Source organism: Tiliqua scincoides, chromosome 1 (assembly GCF_035046505.1).
Source record: "Tiliqua scincoides isolate rTilSci1 chromosome 1, rTilSci1.hap2, whole genome shotgun sequence".
In the NCBI taxonomy this organism is placed as follows: domain Eukaryota; kingdom Metazoa; phylum Chordata; class Lepidosauria; order Squamata; family Scincidae; genus Tiliqua; species Tiliqua scincoides.
Window position 1 is genome coordinate 41,646,367 of NC_089821.1, and position 16,123 is coordinate 41,662,489.

General features: G+C 43.3%; 1 long non-coding RNA gene across 1 annotated transcript; it reads left to right on the top strand.

The window, feature by feature from the left end:
• The first annotated feature begins 7,890 nt into the window (after window positions 1–7,890).
• LOC136661017 (uncharacterized) lies at window positions 7,891–15,808 on the top strand. The gene is made up of 3 exons (XR_010794935.1): window positions 7,891–7,942; window positions 10,811–10,877; window positions 15,598–15,808. It is a non-coding gene; the product is annotated as an uncharacterized lncRNA (long non-coding RNA).
• Window positions 15,809–16,123: the final 315 nt, after the last annotated feature.

The following is a 16,123-nucleotide window of genomic DNA, read 5'->3' on the forward strand; positions in this document are numbered from 1 at the left end:
TAAGAGGTGTGCTGGGGCTATTGTATTCAGGAAGGAGGAGATGAGAATCTCAGAATTGTTCAGCAGTGGCATTTCTCTCCCTCCACCTGATTCATCTCCAGAGTTAAAGACATTGTTTAGAATTGCTTGCGTGAATCATACATTTGAAGGAGACAAGAAAAGAAGACTCCTTTCGTAGGAGTGCTCACAGACAGGCAAGTAAGAGCCAACCCTGAGCTCTGTTACCACCAGTGCTGCTGCTCAGTACTGGCTCTGGGTGTCGTAAAAGTGCCCTAAAACATGTTTATGGCACCCGGGGAGTAGGGAGTGCTAGTGCTGGGCCAGTGCCGTGGTAAGAGTTTTCAGGGCAACGGAGGAGGCAGGGAGTGGGTGGAATGGGACGGAGGGAGAAAAGAATTGGGACCGCAAGGGGGCAGGGATGGTGATGGCGGCAGCCTCTGCTACTGAATCCTAAACTCCCTCCCAAGCCAGGTGGTCCGACACAGGCCTCCTCAATTCTGCATCCGTTTAGACATGGGTACATAGTCAAGGAGACTCATTGGCACCAGCTGTTGTCTGCCCAGGGGAAGTGAGCAAACACTGGCAGTCGCCACAGCACCCACAGGATCTGGCATTTAACATTTTGGAACCTCTGGAGCCCTGGGCACTGCCAGGTTCAGGATTGGCCTCTAAGATAGGCTCATAATGAGCAAACAATGACAAGAGTTCAGCAGTAGAATTCAAGATGATGACTGTCCTCCATCTTCACTGCTCGCTTTTCAGTACTTGATAAGTGACAGCTCTCCGGAAGTGACAATTTGGCATCTGTTTAGAAATCTAGAACACTTTCTTAAAAATACTGAGGCCCAATCCTATCCCATTTTCCAGATCCGGTGCTGCTGTGCTGATGGGGTGTGCGCTGCTTCCTGTATTGGGGAGGCAGTCAAAGAGGCCTCCTCAAGGTACGGAAACATTTCTTCCCTTCCCTTCCCTTACCTGCATTGTGGCTGCACTCGTGCTGGAAAATTGGAAAGGACTGGGCCCTGAGTTTCTAATTTTGATTCTTGAGTAACAAAATATTTTGTTAAACTAGCAAATCACCATTTACCAAATATAATCACTCTTAAGTGATCCCTGAAAACGATTTTACTTCTATCAAGTGGGGTGTGTCACAGCTTTCAGACCCCGGTCACCTGGCAGGTGGTCCTGTTTCTGTTTTGCTCAGACCAGCAACTAGTTCCCAACTGGTGCTGGCCGACTTGCTCCTCTGAGTAATGGCCACCTCAGAGCAGCGATATCCATCTCCTTGAAGCTAGGGAAGGAAGCTCAAAACCTAGAGCAGAGATGAGTTTTGTACTGCTGGGTCTCAAGTCTCCTGCTTCATGTCCTGCAGAAATGTTTTCACATGACCCCCCCAAATTCTTAGCTCACTCCTCCAGTAATCAATGAGCTCATTCCTCACTTGAGCAGACAGGCACATAGGGCAAGCAAAACTTCCAGGCTAGGCACAACTCCCAAACACAGCTGATTCAAATTAAAGAGTTTCTTAAGTATCAAAAGGGGGGTTATAAATGGTTTTGGGTGAAGGAGACAGATAGCTTCAAAAAACCAAAACAACATAATAACCATTTTGATTAGCTTAAATATGACTTTGGCAACATTCTAAACATGGCATCTTTAAAACCACAGAAAAAATGCTTGCTTTGAAAGGCCTGCTGGGAAAGGAAGAGACTTTGGCCTACCAGTTGGAAGTTAGTAGGTGGACAAGTGCATCCAGGTCCTGTCTAATGGAAAGGAATCTTTCCACACTCAGATAGATTGCTAGACTGCCCCACAGATGAGATTTAATGAAAGGTGACAGATCATGTTCTGCACATAGGTGTTTCACACATAAGAGATGGCCCATTGACAGGTGCGGATAGGGCACTTCTCATCCTGTCAGACAAACCTGGACATGGTTGGGGGGGGGGAAATTCATGTAATGTGTCTTGCCCGACTTGCATGCCAGACAGCAAACTTCTGTTCCAAAGGGTTTGAAATTTACTGTGATTTACTGTATTTATTTTCACTTGAATGGCCTCTGAATAAACCGAAATAAATGGAATAGTTTACAAAGTACTTTGGGTAACTAATTTTGAAATAATTGGTCATATGATACTGTATGTCTTATGTACAATTGTCAAAGATCACCACTTGTTTCAAATCACCAGTTGTTCTGTACATGTAAGGCAACTAATTTGTTTTCATTTTGTTTGATTTTACTGCTATAATCCAAAGAGTACAGAAGCTTCACAATAAGCAGAACCAAATTTGGACATCAAAATACATTGCATTGTCACTACAGAAATGAGTAAGCTAGAAATATGACATACTTTCTAAATGGTACACTTGGATTTGTTGCACATATGCGTACGGCATATGTGAGAGAGAGAACTGCAGGGGAAAATGGCTAGCAATCTCTGGAGTGCATAGAACTGAGGTTTTTATGCTCAGTGTCTCGTGAAGTCTATTATTAAGACTAGGCAAAGAACTGAATTCTACCACTGACCTATCATTTAGTAACAATTCTTAGGATGTTAATTTCACAATAGAACAACAACAACAAACCCTGACAGCACAATCCTATGCATGTCTACCCAGAAGTAAGTCTCATTAAATTCAATGGGCAAGTATGTATAGAATTGTAGCCTTAAACTTCTAAATTCAGAAGCAGATCAGCATCATTTTAACCTGCAGGCATCAGATGAGCAACTAGTTGTTCTGTCTTACAAGAAGCTTTATCTAAGTAAAGCATGGGGCATTTTATCATTCCTTAATGGAAAAGACCTGTCACTCCCTGAATATCATCATATGGTCGGTGGCCAGCAGATAATGGACTGCTAAGAGTCAAGGTGACTGGCTCTGAATGCACACAAAACTAAAAATTATAGACCTGTCATTCTGTGGGCAGGCCGCAATTAGTGGTCTATGCAACTTGGAATTTCCATTTTGCCAGCTGAATAATCAGTAGGCTGCAGTTTTCTCCATTTAGTGACATTAAAAAAAACAAAAACTACTCTTAAAAAAATTTTTTGGGTACTTTGAAGGATTTTCAAATAAATATGCAGTGCACTTAAGCAGATGGAATCATTTTCAAAACAACCCACTCCCTTGTATGTATACAAACAAAGCAATCCCCTGCAATGGAAGCACACCTCTTCCATTACATTCTCCATGGTTGTGGTCACATTTGTAATGTTTAGTAAGGATTGTGTGCTTTTTAAAAAAAAAAAGCTGCAGCAGATTTCTAGGCTGAAAGCCAGTTTATTTCTATCAACTGTTCAATCCAACATTTGGTGCATTTTGATACTGGTGTACTAAAAAACCGCTAAATATAGGTAGAGATCTCCTATATTTCTAGTGATGAAGGGGTAACAACACATAATTATGTGCTGTAGAGTCTGAGGCCAGGATCTTTGTTTGCTTGTGGCCAGGATCCAAACAGCCTTGGGCATGGGTCTATCAGGACAGGTGCACACACGTACATGCTAACATTTTATTTTTTGTTACAGCCCCTCATGCCATGCCAAATGCAGCACTGAATCATGCTAACTCTCATGAATGTCTTTGTGGGAGGGATGGGAAGGCTACTATCAAAAAGCCAAGCCTGAAAAAGCCCCAGTGTGTGCAAAGCAGCAACCTCTTACTTCCTTGATTGTGGACATACTGTATAGGACTCCAACATTCTTTGTACAATTACAGTGTAATAAAAAAACACAATGTAATTTGTATGTATCCCACAAGCAGGAGTGAGCAGAAGGCAGGTCTGTGAGTGATTTGCAATAGATCAGCAAAGCGTTTCTGACTTTGTTAGCAATAGTGACAACACAAAGCCAACCCTGAACCAACCCCCCAGCCCCCAATTCGGTTGCTAAGAGGAAGAAAGCTTGGATGGGAGGGGAACAGAATTTGTGCTGAAAGAGCAACGAGCAGAGTTCTGGCACTGAAAACAAACTCCGAATCTGTGCAGGTGCTCAGATGCATCCCAGCCCTTTGTTGACATGTACATGTACCTTCCTGACACCTGGTTCCATTTGAAGGACCTTGGGAGTCCAGTAAAAAGCAAAGCAGATTCTGTAAGCTTGAAATCTGCCCATCCCAGTTCATGGTATGCCTTTTTGGAAGCCTCCACCCCTCTCCAGACCAAGTCTGGTTCATGTCAAGCCCTGAGCTTTTCTTATTGTCCAGAATATGGTTGCCAGAATTCTGCTGTAATGACCATTTTCCATGGTCCCTACCTCAAACAATAATAAATCTTGTTTAAACTTTGGCCGTATTACAGCTTAAGGGTGAAAACGTTGCTGAATCTGAGCCAAGGTTCAGAGCGCAACGTGAAACACAGTCAATTTCACATAATTTGAGGTTGCGGCACGGAAGAAAAAGCCTTCCGTAGCACTGCAAGAAGCTATTCTGCCCAGTACTTGACAGTACCGTACAGTCCTTGAATCCTGCTGCTGCTACTGCTGTACACATACACAAACGCACAGAAAGAATTTGATTGCAACGACACTTCAACTTAGGAAAAAGGGCAGGGAGATAGCAAGAAAGGTGGAAAAGCAACGGAAGAGAAAGAAAATTGCTGGGTGATATTTGAAATCCAAAATTAACTCCCTCCAGTTCTCCATTGCATTTTCCCATCCACACATGCTGGTGTTAACAAATCCTCATCATACTCTAATGAGACATGTTGCTAACCATGGAAAGGGATACAAATGATTATCAGGAGCGCAGAATGAGGAAGCTTTCTAAGGGTAACTTGGCAGGTCAAAACAAACAAATCTCAGGCTGTCTTTCTTCCCTTCCTTTTTTCTTTCTCTCAATAGTCGCTATAGAGATATCAAGATATTTCTAGCCATTAGGCAGTTGGAGCCATGTGGCACCCAGAACATTCTCTTCGAGTAAATGAATGTCTTGTGAAAGAGGCCGTGTCGGACAGAATGGGCCAAGTTTGCCTTCCAAGCAGCTTCATCCAAGCCAATGAAGGACACCAGTAACTAGGCTGTCCCTCTGTGTAATTATGAAATACAATTTCCTAATCTTCAATATCATTTTGAATTCTATTATACAGATTTTTTTTCTTTCCCTCCAGTGATCACTGCATGGTTGGAAATAGTTCTAAAGGGTCTGTACTTGCTCACTTGGGAATCTTTTTTCTTCTCTATCATTCAAGTCTTTAAAAATATTGAACATGATCGATATTTTCAAGCAGGTCTTTTTCTTCAGTTTAGTTTTCTTTCTGCCTTGGGTCCCTTTGGGGAGAAAGACGGGGTATAAATGAAGTAAATAAATAAATAACTTTCCACATCTCAGTACAGTAGAATCGTAGAATGATAGCATTGGAAGGGTCCTTCGAGGTCAACTCATCCAACCCCTTGCTCAGTACAGGCAACTACCACTGCCCAAAAGTATTTGGCCAAAAATGTAATTCTTAAAATCATGATATTTGAGTATGAGTTAAACTTAAGATATCACTACCAGTATCTCAGAACTGGGATGATATAAACCTTGGCCTTGATTCATGCATTGACATGTGCAGAACTGGTATATAAGCATGAGATACAAGCACTGTTTTACAAAAGAGGCTGCTACAAGAGTTCAGCGCCCACACATTTAGCAGTTGGTTTGTGTGTGCAGAGGGTGTGCCAGGTACAAAATCTGTGCAGAAATCAGTGCACACAATGCAACATCTGTGCACTACTAATTCAGCCCTCATTATGCTTTTCAACCCAGCTTTCCCCCACTGAAGAAGTAGTCCAGAATCTTAGCATCGCTTTCCTCCTTTTTCTGTGACTCTGTGCAGATTCTATTTGCTGTTTGAGGACTGCACTATTGCTCCTTAATTCAGGAAGAAATCAGGTCTTTGTTGGCGGGGGGGGGGAGCTTTGAATGATGTAAAGATATTCATTAGTTTCACACTCAGCTCAGCTTGCGCAAGTTGGAACGTAGCATGCAACAAACAGGCAGCAAGTGCAACCTAGACTGGCAGTACAGGAGAGCCTACAGTAATTGTAAACTCAACAGTATTCTGCTATCAGAACAGAGCAATCTTATTTGCTTATGGGAACTTTTCAGTTTTAGAAGCTGGCAGCCACTGAGCACTGAGCGCTGCTGCAATTCACTGCCACCAAAGTAAGCTTCTCTTACCTTGCCAACAGGGGTAGCTATCCAGAGTGCCCCTTAGTTTCTGCCATGTTTTGTACCAATAAATAAGGCAATGGCCTTGCCCCAACAATGCATGACTGTGACATAGCAACATGACTGGGGTTTTGTATTATTTCATTTAAAAGAAGATGGTCATGGGGAACACCCTACTATTACAATGAACATGGAACTGGTTTCATAGACCTTCTTCGTGGGGGGGGGGGGGGAGGGTGTCCTCAGGTTCCATCACTCTGAGTTCCTTAAAGAACAATGCAGTTGCACAGCTGCTCATAACCATATTGAGCTACTGCTCTTTGTTGAAGTTCATCATTTATATTCATGTTTTCATCTATGTAAGAAGTAGCTACCCAGTTTTCATGCATGGCATTAAGAACGTAACCTCATGTAATTGCCCCTGTCATGTAATTGCCCCTGCTTGTTTTCCCCTCCATCTAGCAACAGGCATTGCTCCAGCATTTCATAACTTTGTGGACAAATCAGGAACTCTTAAACTCTGAACTGGGTGTGTTGTCTCTTTGTCAACAAAATGATGCCCTCAACAGGAGACCACTGTCCCCTTCACAGGAGCCTTAGGCAAAGAAAGAAGGGATCTGCTTTCACTAAAGACTTCTGAGTCAAAAATTTCCAGGGTACGTACCAGAACAACTGCTGGAACATTGGGGTCCTGCTGTATTCTTGAACAGCAATAACATTCCCCTGACCAAAAGTGCAACGCTGATGGTTGTGGCAATAGCAGTAGACACTCCACAGTTTCAGATATAGGAAACAGGGAACATGTAATGCACACACACATATTATGTGCACACCAGAAATCAATCAGAGCAAAGCATCTGCATGCCACCAAAAAATGAAGATGGTCTCTAGCACAACACAGGCTGAACATTCACGTGGCACAACACACAAAACACCAACATCAATGTACAGTTAATAAGCATTAGCATGTGCTACATGGTTATGTAGCTGCACTTTCAGTGGCAGTCCAAGCACTTTTGGGGACCAATCCATGCCTACAGTTCCACAGTCTTAAGAAAGCATTCATATTTAATTATTCCTTCTGTAAATCAATGAATTGCTTCTGAATGAATGCCTCATTCCCTCTCATAAGGTCTCAGCACCTGTGGCATCTATATTAAAATGGGCACAATCACTGCAGCCCTCCAAGCACATGTCAGATAAATGTTAAAAATACAAGCTCTCAGAGTGCTTTATCAAGTATGACTGTGTTTCCCCCAGTACAACGGTGGTGATTTCAAACTAGGAAATTCACTCAGAATATTCTGCAAGAGGTGAACCTTCTCGGGAAAATGATTCTCTCATATCACTGACATGGATCTTTTTTATTTTAGCCATGCTGCAGGTGCATTCATGCTCCGATATGTTCCCACCGCTTAAAATATATGTATATATTTCCGACCGTTCTGGGTTTGCATGCGATTTGCCATAATTTTGGTTCTTGTGGCTCGCCACACTTGAAATGCAACCTCGAGCCGCGCATGCTGACAGACTCCATTAGCATTAATGCTGTTCTCTTATCTTCTGCTCAGGCTCCCTTTTTCTCCCTCTCCCTCTCTCCCCCTTTCTTGTCTGATGGTTCACTGACACAGTTGACAAGGCTGACACCGCCAATCAGCTTCTACTCAGCAAGGTCACTGTTCAGACTTGACTCGTGATTGGCTGCTGTGCTTCAGTGTGTTATTACTGTCTGATTTGATCGGAGGCAGGGGGTGGTCTCCAATCAAACAGAGAAAAGGTCCTGGAGAAGGTAATTAAATCCTGTCAGAGGCAATTATCGGTTCCAGGGCCGTGACTCTGGCACTGAATGCAGATGATCTGAAGCTCTATTCTTGTAGAAATTCAAGAGGGCTTCTGGCACAGATCAGTTAGACATAAAGGGAACAGCAGGCTTTTTGCAAACAATGCAAGTCTCTATTTTAACCTTTCTGCACATCTCCCCCCACCTCCTTCCTTCTTATTCTTAGGGTCTCACAGCCACTGAATAACATTTTTCTTCCTCACATTCTAATTAAATAATTCTTGACAACATTTCTCTTCCAAAATATACACCAGGGCAAATTACAGAAGACAATGGCGTTCTCAAAATATTAGCCACCAAGTGCCCTCCCTCAAGTCAAAAGGGCCTTGAGTGTTTGTTGTTTTGGACCATGTGCCTGAAGAAGTTACAGACTCACCTGTCGGCTCTCAAGGAATCCAAAACAGGAGCTTTGCTCTTATAATGTTTCGGCGGTGATCCTGTGCATGCTTAACTTGGGAGCAAGCAGCACCACTGAAGTCAGTGGGACTTCACATCCAAGTGAACGTGCATAAGATCAGGTTGTAGAAAACACTTACGCATTCTATTAATGCAACACAAAGGGCAGAGATTTTTATCTTCAGACTGCCCTAGCATCTTTTAAAATGCTGACAAATACAGCAAAGGCCACCCTATTTAAATTACGAAGAATCTTGTCAAATCACAATTTGTCTACTGAGAAAAACCTTCCAGTTTCAGCAAAGTTAGATAAGAGCTGAAGCCGAAGATACACAAACATTTAGGGGGGAAAGGGAAAAAAATAAAACAAATGAACAAAAAACATATTAAGGTTTTTTTTTAATCATTAGTGAACTCACCCTTCTAATAAATCAGTGTGCCGTCTTTTTCTTTTTTTCCTAATGATAACACAATCATTACATCAAAATAAATGTTTTTACATTTGATGATCATACTGATTTTAATGTTGTTGTTTTTCCAAATAGTTTGGCACTTATGGGCACCATCCATCAGAGTTAAGCATGCTTAACTATGTTGAAATCAAGGGGCTTAAGTATGCTTAAATATTTGTGGAATTGTAGCTTTTGTATTTCATAAATCATTTTTTATGTTCCATGACAGTATTGTGAACACGTCCCTGCTGGGTTTTTTTTTGGTTGTCTCTGATGTAGTGAGGCAAGAGGAAGAGTGGAACCTAGTCCTGAGAGCTTACTCAGGTAACTCACAGCTGCCCCTTCCACCCTCACTGGTCCAACAGTCCAATCATCCATGATTCTGCCTGCAGCTAGAATCCTGCTTGCAAAAAAAGGGCCAGAGGAAAAAAGTGAGCAAAGAATTGTGGTCTGGAGGCTGTGGCTTTGCCTGGAAAAGCTAAGCAGGTTCAGCTTTTGTTTTGCTCTAGATGGGAGACTGGAAACCACTGATGCTAGAGACAAAGGCTGGGTTACCCGATACAACGGAGGACAGATACACAGCGTGCCTATACTTTTAACCATTGTATTACAGGGAATTTTGGCAGCTGCGGCCCAACCTGGAAGGGTTTAAAAAGCTGCACCTGCCAAAATTCCCTCTTCTATACAATGGTTTAAAGCAGTGGTTCTCACACATTTAGCACCTGGACCCACTTTTTAGAATGAGAATCTGTCACAACCCACCGAAAGTGATGTCATGACTGGAAGTGACATCATCAAGCAGGAAAATTTTTAAGAATCCTAGGCTGCAGTCAGAAGTGCAGTGTGATTGCTCCACTTTCACTTTTGAAGTATCAGGGAGCCCTGCAGGCAGTCATGCAGGGCTCCCTGCCCCCCCAGGAGGCTGCCAGAGGCTCTGGTAAGTGCACCGAAGCCCCTGCAGCCCCCCTGAGGGGTGTGATCCTGGGGATTACCCCGCTGCCTCCTCCCTGCCTCCTGGCTGCCCCTGCCACTTAAAGGGAAACAAGCCAGGGCCACAGGCTGGGGCGTTGTGATGCCCCAGTCTGAAAAGCCCTATCCCAAAGCATTGACAGGCACAAAGTCTATTTGCCAGGTGGAGAAGCACAACCTCTGTAAGGTAATTGAAGCTGGGTCTTCAATGCGGTGGTAAAACAATGCCTGAAACAAGCAATAAGCTATTGGGGGGGGGGCAGGGAAATATCCTGGGATCAAGGACGATACCTACATTTATGGATTCATCGTGTATCTGTACTCTATTCTTATGGCAAAAGTTCCAAGCTAGTTTACATAGCAGGAATTTGGGACGGGAGAATGCAGTGGCTGGTAGTAGCTGCCGTGTACATTGTCTCAGCCCTTGCAAAGTGATTTGGGGCCTTGAACTGGGCAGGAGGGACTTGACCTTACACCCCACAACAAATTACAACATGTATTTGTATAACAAACATGCACTCTCTGCCAGAATTGTAAAGCTGCTTGTATTTTGTTGATGTTATCTGACGCACATGTATGATCTTCACGGAGAAGGGAAATCAGACCATTTCATCTCTGTACACTTATTTCTTCTCATTGTTTTATTCTGTAAATACTTTGACAGTAATATAGGATAAAGCTTAAAGTCAACATTTTTCTTCAGACAGGTAGCAAAAATGTCAAATACTTTTACACTATTTAGGTCATTCTAATCAATAAGCAAGCAGCCCCCCTTTGACTTTTATGTAACCACGAAGCAATGAAACAAATGAAAGAATTGTTTGTTTCTATCATATCTGAAGGACTAACTTTGATTTAAAATGCACAGGTTCAAAATAAGATTTTTCCCATCTTACACAAATTTCAGGAACCCACCATCCTGCCTTCCCCTCCCTCCTATACATGTCACACATCAAATTCATTTTGACAGCTAAACAATGTTTCTTTTATTTCATTATAGTTCTCTTATCTGGAGTCAAAGCTTCATGACAATTTCAAAGAAAGGAAAATAAAGATCTGGCAGATAGGTACCTTATTTTTAAGAGATGTCTTACAGATATGTTGGTAAACACTCCAGCTGTGTTTGATTTGCTTTGGAGGCAATATCCAATTTTGATTGTTTTGCCAGCAAGTCCCACTGCAAGTTCTGTGTTTATATCTGCTATTCACCCACTTTATAAAAAAGGAGGCAGCATGCCTGACCTAAGCAGATCTGCCTCTAGTATGCAACCCCCTGGTAAAAATGTTTATTCTGCTTACATCACATCACAAGAAAGAAAATACATGCTTCTTTAAGATCTCTTGTAATGTCCAAATTGACTCTGGGGACAAAACTATTTGTTATGTTAAAGGTATTTTCAATTAGCACACTTAAAGTTTGATCACATTTCTTTCTTAAGAAAAAGCAGTTCAGTGGGGGCTCAACTGTAGACTGCATCTGTGGCATATGAAAAAGAGTTTAACCCTTTTGGGCTCTTCTGCTTCCCTGTTGAAAAATCACCCCCCCCCCAAACTCCCATTTGCCCCTGCAAATAGCAGTCTAAAGAGTGAATAATAGCATAGGGGAAAGAGCTATGTCCCAATATGGTTTGTGACTCCCCCCATCATGGCTTTTTGTTAGGAAAGAGACACAGCCAACCTTGAGCATGCGAATTAATAAGATACGGTTATTACTTTTCCCTACCACCAAACCAGGACAGATTTTTAAGCAGAAGTATTTGGTGGTACGAGGCAAGGGGTAGAATGGAGGATATCGTACATCAATGTGAAACTCTATAAATCTAAATAAACCTACATTCATGTAGGGGGATTTAAAAATTAATAGAAACTGTTTCCATCTGTGACCCTCTCTCACAGGTTTTGGGTGTGTTCTTTCTTCCTCAACCAACAGGTTAAAAAAAGCACTACTTTGTCCATTTAAATTAAAGTTATCAAAACAGCACTTTAAAAAAAAAATTAAAAATATGTGCCAGATGTCCAAGTTAATCACCCCAGAATCCTTTGCACACGTTGACCAAAACACAGCATGCCAGGATTAGGTTTACTTCTTAGTGAGCAACTGAGTGGAATATCACATGTGCTTTTACATATATATATTTTCACAAATAAAAAAGGACTAGAAACTTGCTTTTTTAAAAACCGACACTGAAAATCCAGGGAAGAATCTTGGAATATCCCTAAGAGTGACAGGTTCCTGCACAACACAGGCCTCCACTTCTATGGCTACAGCTCTGCCCTAATATTTAAAAATAATAATAATAATAATAAAAGCTTTGATGTCTTGTCTTCTTAGAGAACATATGGTATTATTTTTCCACCAGATACAGTCAGGATGCAGCATTCCTGGAATTCATTTCGTTGCACTGGACAGTAACCAGGATGGCATACATTGCTATGCAGAAGCTGCACTGCATGTTCTTTTTATCTTTCCCCCCCAAAAGCTTTGCTTTGGTCTGGCTGTCAGGGCTACCGCAGGCATTTCTCAGCACAGTGACAGGTTTTCTGAGGTTACTAGCTGACATCCTGCTATTCTTTAGTAACGCTAGCTTACAGTAGGCAGCGCTTCTTCTAACCCGACTTTGATTGAGAAAGAGGTAACAATGCCCGCACAGCCTGTGAGAGAGGGTCACAGATGGAAACGGCTTCTATTAACTTCCTTCTCTGTGAAATCTTCTTTTTATGGGTTATGGTTTATGTTTTTGAGAATGAGTTCAGATTCACACAAGTAGCTAGCATTGGCTGCAGGGCAATCACATAGCGACTTCCTCAAAGAAGTTGCTTTTCTCAAGTCACAAGACCTAAATGGAGGGGGGGAGGGAATTGTTCTAGTGGTTTTTGAAATTTGATTTCACAACATGGATAGCCACTGTGCCTCTTGGCAGCATAAACATTATCATTATTTCAGTGGTTAATGAATACACACTGAAACTATGGTCACAGTGGTCGTCTGAGCAGTCCATCAGCTCTTAGAGTCTTGATCACTCTAGTTCTGGTTTCTCTGGTCCCCATGTTTATACAGTACAAAGTAAAAGTACAGTACAAAGTACTGTACAGTACTGGGCTTCAAGTTGGGCCAAAGATGACCTAAGGAAGAGTCATGTCTCAGTGGCAGAGCACAAGCATGGAAAAAACCCCAGGTTCAAACAGATTCAACCAGGCAGCAAGGCCTGGGAAAGGACTCAGTGGAGAGCCACTACTACTCAGAGTAGAAAATACTGGGCTAGATGGACTAATGATTGGACTAGGCAACTTCATTGGTAAAGTAGAGATTCAAACTTGGCTTTCCCATTTCCATACACTTGCCTGAACAGCACACTGAGTCTTCTTCCCAGTAAAGATGGGAGTTTGGTCTGTGGGGACATACCAACCCATCAATTTCCATCAAACAGAAGTTTGATTTTTCTCTAGACTGCTTTTCAAATTGATATTCAACTTTGCTAATTTAATAACACTTTTCTATTGTCCTCTCTGTTTTTGGCTTGTTGATGTATCTGGGAGACCTGAATCTCCTCCAAGATTAAGGCTGCAATCCTAACCACACTTTCCTGATAGTAAGCCTCATTGAACAAAATAGGACATGTGTCTGAGTAGACCTGACTAGGCTTGTGCCCTAAGTCTTACTTTCTAGTTATTGTATTTCTGCTGGCTTCATACTTTTTATTTACAGTTCTATCTCTACAACTGCTATGTAAAGCGAAACCTCTCAGCTAAGCTTGTTGGTAGTCTTGAAGTGCCATAGCCAGCCACATACCTCTCCCTTTCATAAACTACTGCAGGCTTATCCAAGTATTCAACAGCCTGACCATGTAACAACAATATGTAACAACATATTATTTTAGTCAGGCTTAAAAGGGATTCCAGCTTTCATGTTCAAGGATATCAGACATAGATATTTTATGACAGTGTAGGACAGGACTGTAATACTCAATTTGTACATACTCTCAGGAGAATGGAAACTTAACACCCCAAGTCAGAGATCCAAGACTGCAGGTCATATGGTTGTCCAGCCCTAAATATTCCAACAGTCACATTTTTTTTTTCTCATGATCAGTTCACCACCAGCCCTCTTGTTCACTTTCTATAAAGCAAGACTTTCTAGAACTAGCTTCTCTTTTGGTTAAATGACATTCCCTGGTATACTAAAGAACTGTTATAATTGACTGCTGTTAAGCACAGGTTGAAATACCTTGCCTCCTTTAATAAGAAACTTTGTTACAGTGCAATCCTAACTTGAGATAGGCCAGCAGGCCTGTGCTGCATCCAGCGCAAGTTTGGGGCCAGAAGTGCCGCAACCCGAGGCAAGGGGAAAACTTTCCCCTTACCCCGTGTCACGCTGCATTGGCCCCAATGGATCTTGCACCACCTCAGGAGGTGGCACAGATCTGAGAAGAATGGAGCAGCCAGAGACTGTTCCACGCTGCCCAGGAATGGGGATCAGGATCCAGCATAACTGCCTGGCCCCGCCTCCCATTCCCTGCCTGCTCACTCCCAGGAATGCCTGCGGCCCGCTCTCCCCCTGCCCTGAAATGCCTCCTCCCTGCCTCCTCCTGCCCTCCCCACCCCCCCATCCCGCTTGGCTGATGCAAACTTACCCCACCAGGCTTGGATCCAGCATAGGGAGGCCAGCACAACTCTGGGTCAGCGCAAGTGATTTGTGCTGGCCTAACCCGGGGTTTAGGATTGTGCCCTATGGGTGCAATCCAAACATTGACTTTGGCTGGCCCTAGTCCCTTGGGTTGGCCTGGGAGGGTTGCAAACATGTTGTAAAGCATGTTTGTGCCTCCTTGGGAGGAAGCCAGGCCTGCACTCCCAGAAGCGCCGGCCTGTGGAGGCCGACTGAGACCCCTGTGCCGGCTTCCTCCCAGCTGTTTGTGTAGGCTCGCATGAGCCAACACAAGGGTGACAGGTAGGCGTGGGGGAAGCAGGGAGGGGGAGGGAGGGAGGTGTTCCTGGGCAGGGGGAGGGAGGGCGATGGGTGGCCCTGGTTCATGGGGAGCCGGAGGTGGGGCTGGGATCTGGCAGTTAGCCTGGATCCCAACCCCTGTCCCTAGGGAGAGCGAAGTGGCTTCAAGCCGCTCCGCTCTCCTTGGACTTGTGCCACCTCAGGAGGTGGTGCAAATCCTATTGGGGCCAGCAGGGGTAAGGGGAAGAGTTTCCCCTTTCCTCTGGCTAAGCCGCTACTGGGCACAGTCCTGTGCTGGATACAGCGCAAGCCTCCTGGCTTGCCTGTTCCAGCATAGGTTTGGATTACACCCTTAGTCACATAATTAATTTGTGAAATCTACCACTTCAAGATGTGGTGTTGCTTACTGGCTTGGCTTAAAAGATTAGGCAATTTCTTGGAGGGTAGGTCTATGACTAATAGCTTAAATAGAACCGCTAGATCAGGGGTGACCAAACCCCGGCCTGAGGGCCATTTGCCGTCCACAGGGAGCCCCCAGTCTCCAATAAGCCTCTGGTACTCTAGAGACTTCCTGGAGCCCATGCTGGCCTGACACAATGCTCTCAGAGTGAGGGTGACTGTTGTGAGCTGTGGGATGAGGGCTCCCTTCACTGCTTGCTGTTTCACATCTGTGAAGCAGCAGCGACAGCAAAGGCCAGCCTTGCTGTGTACAAGGCTTTTTATAGGCCTTGAGCTATTGCAAGATATCATTCATTCATATAAGTTCATCTTTAATATATTCATTTATGTAAATTTATGTACATTTATTCAAATTTTAAATGTAAATTAATTCTTTTTTTCCTCAGCCCCTGTCACAGTGTCAGCGAGATGATGTGGTGTTCCTGCCACAAACTTTGGACACCCCTGTTCCAGATTCAGAAGGAACCACAGCACAAAATGGCAGTTGGTTGAGGATAATGGTGGGGGAGAACAGGTGCCTTCATTTCCTGCTTATGGGCTACCTGAAGGCATCTGTGGGATGCTGAACTAAATAAATCTTGGTTTTGTCTTGTGATATATTTTAGATAGAGTTCTGTTTTTAAAATCAGAGCTATTTTATAATTGCATATTGATTCCAAGTGTGACTTTTCAGGCATGTCATGTCACACACTGAAGTGCAGTTCACAAGTTAACAATGTTGTGCTTTCACCACTGGTGCTCAGACAAATTCTGCTCAGCCTGGGCTGGCAGAATAACATTGAGTTGCTATTCATAAAATAACGCACTGCTCTTTGAACAGGGCAGGTCATAGTGTGGATGATTTCATGTTGGCTTATAAGTTGCAAGCTGTTTCATAACTGATGCTAACAACTGATGGTGAAGAAAGGCACT